This window comes from Eschscholzia californica, unplaced genomic scaffold, assembly GCF_041429995.1.
Source record: "Eschscholzia californica isolate CP2 unplaced genomic scaffold, dmEscCali1.0.p SCAF_187, whole genome shotgun sequence".
NCBI lineage: Eukaryota > Viridiplantae > Streptophyta > Magnoliopsida > Ranunculales > Papaveraceae > Eschscholzia > Eschscholzia californica.
The window spans coordinates 25,001-27,500 of NW_028238295.1; positions in this window are offsets into that span (position 1 = coordinate 25,001).

Below are 2,500 nucleotides of genomic sequence, written 5' to 3' on the forward strand. Positions count from 1 at the left end.
GATCCCACGACGTTCCAAACGAAAGTAAAGTGTTCCGTGCGTGTGAACTACGTTGTCCCATGTGCCGGCTCTCGACTCCTAAGATGTCCCATGTAAATGCCCTTCGTGGGAAAGAATGTCCCGTGCAACGTCCCTTGATGATCCCCATAAGGTGTCCCATGTGCGTCCCATGATGTCCCATGCGCGTCCCGTGCCGTCCGAGCCTCACCAAGGCCGTCCCATGCGCGTCCCGTGCCGTCCGAGCCTCACCAAGGCCGTCCCATGCGCGTCTCGTGCCGTCCCGAGCTGTGCCGAGGCCGTCCCGTGCTGTCCCATGCCGTCCCGAGCCTCGCCAAGGCCGTCCCGTGCCGTCCGAGCTGTGCCGAGGCCGTCCCGTGCCGTCCCGTGCTGTCCCATGCCGTCCCGAGCCTCGCCAAGGCCGTCCCGTGCCGTCCGAGCTGTGCCGAGGCCGTCCCGTGCCGTCCCGTGCTGTCCCATGCCGTCCCGAGCCTCGCCAAGGCCGTCCCGTGCCGTCCGAGCTGTGCCGAGGCCGTCCCGTGCCGTCCCGTGCTGTCCCATGCCGTCCCGAGCCTCGCCAAGGCCGTCCCATGCGCGTCCCGTGCCGTCCGAGCTGTGCCGAGGCCGTCCCGTGCTGTCCCATGCCGTCCCGAGCCTCGCCAAGGCCGTCCCATGCGCGTCCCGTGCCGTCCGAGCCTCACAAAGGCCGTCCCAGGCCGTCCCGTGCCGTCCCATGCGCGTCCCGTGCCGTCCGAGCCTCACCAGGGCCGTGACATGCCGTCCCGAGCCTGACCAAGGCCGTCCCGAGCCTCACCAAGGCCGTCCCATGCGCGTCCCGAGCTGTCCCATGCCGTCCCGAGCCTTAGCAAGGCCGTCCCATTCGCGTCCCGTGCTGTCCCATGCCGTCCCGAGCCTTAGCAAGGCCGTCCCATTCGCGTCCCGTGCCGTCCCATGCGCGTCCCGTGCTGTCCCGTGCCGTCCCGAGCCTGACCAATGCTGTCCCGTGCGCGTCCCATTCTTTTGGCTCGGCTGGCCCGTGCATTCTATGGGGTCGTGGGACATTTCGAAATCCACCCGGGCCATTTCGACTCTCTCTTCATTAATACTATTGAGGTATTATTTATGAATTATTGGAGAAAAGAAACGGAAGAAAATATTTTTTTTTCTATTTTTTATGAATTTTCCGGTGTTTATTCACTTAAAAATTCATAGAAAAATAAATATTTATCGGAATCGCTATTATAATATATCAAAAAAATCCTTGCGAAAAGACCTTTCCAACGAGTATAAGTTTGCTGGATTCCGACGAGTAACGAAGGAGTAAAGGCCCAGTATGCTTGGTTAAAAAATTGATGTTTCCTTGTGAAAATAGGAAAAACAATAACTTTGCACTATAAGGGGGAGGGTTGAGCTCCTTCCCCAGAGCGTGCACAGCACTTGTGCTGGCACGTTCCCTAGTGCTCGCCAAGCACCATAGGGCATCCAAAGGGCAAAGCTCGGCCTACTACATGATGGGAAGCTTCTAATATGTCGGAATACGAAGAGATTTCGTGCGACCCGAAGCTCGGCTCGGGCGTCCCGGCCTGTGCCGAGCTGTGCCGAGCGCGTCCCAGGCCGTCCCGAGCCAAGTCTCGGGCGTCCCAGGCCGGCCCGAGCAAAGTCTCGGACGTCCCAGGCCGTCCCGAGCTGTGTCGAGGCCGTCCCAGGGCGTCCCGAGCTGGAGCGAGGGCGTCCCAGGCCGTCCCGAGCCAAGTCTCGGGCGTCCCAGGCCGTCCCGAGCAAAGTCTCGGACGTCCCAGGCCGTCCCGAGCAAAGTCTCGGGCGTCCCAGGCCGTCCCGAGCTGTGCCGAGGCCGTCCCAGGCCGTCCCGAGCTGTGGCAAGGGCGTCCCAGGCCGTCCCGAGCAAAGTCTCGGGCGTCCCATGCCGTCCCGAGCTGTGGCAAGGGCGTCCCAGGCCGTCCCGTGCTGTGCCGAGGCCGTCCCGAGCCTAGTCTCGGGCGTCCCAGGCCGTCCCGAGCTATGGCGAGGGCGTCCCAGGCCGTCCCGAGCCAAGTCTCGGGCGTACCTGGCCGTCTCGAGCTGTAGCGAGGGCGTCCCATGCCGTCCCGGGATGTCCCATGCGCGTCCCGTGCCGGCCCGAGCAACAGCTCGGGCGTCCCGTGCCTCGGCCCTTCCAAGTGGTGCTTCGTCGGACATCTCGATATCCACTCGAGCATTTTCGACCATTCTCCATATGTGGGTGTGTGGGTATTTATCAGGAATATTGGAGAAAGAATCGGGAAAAAAATATTTTTTTTCTATTTTTTTTGAATTTTTAATTGTTTATTCACTTAAAAATTCATAAAAAAATAAATATTTATCGGAATCGCTATTATTATATATCAAAAGAATCCTTGTGAAAAGACCTTTCCAACGAATGCAAGTTTGTTGGATTTGGACGAGTAACGAAGGAGCAAAGGCCGAGTATGCTTGGTTAAAAATTTGATGTTTCCTTGTGAAAATA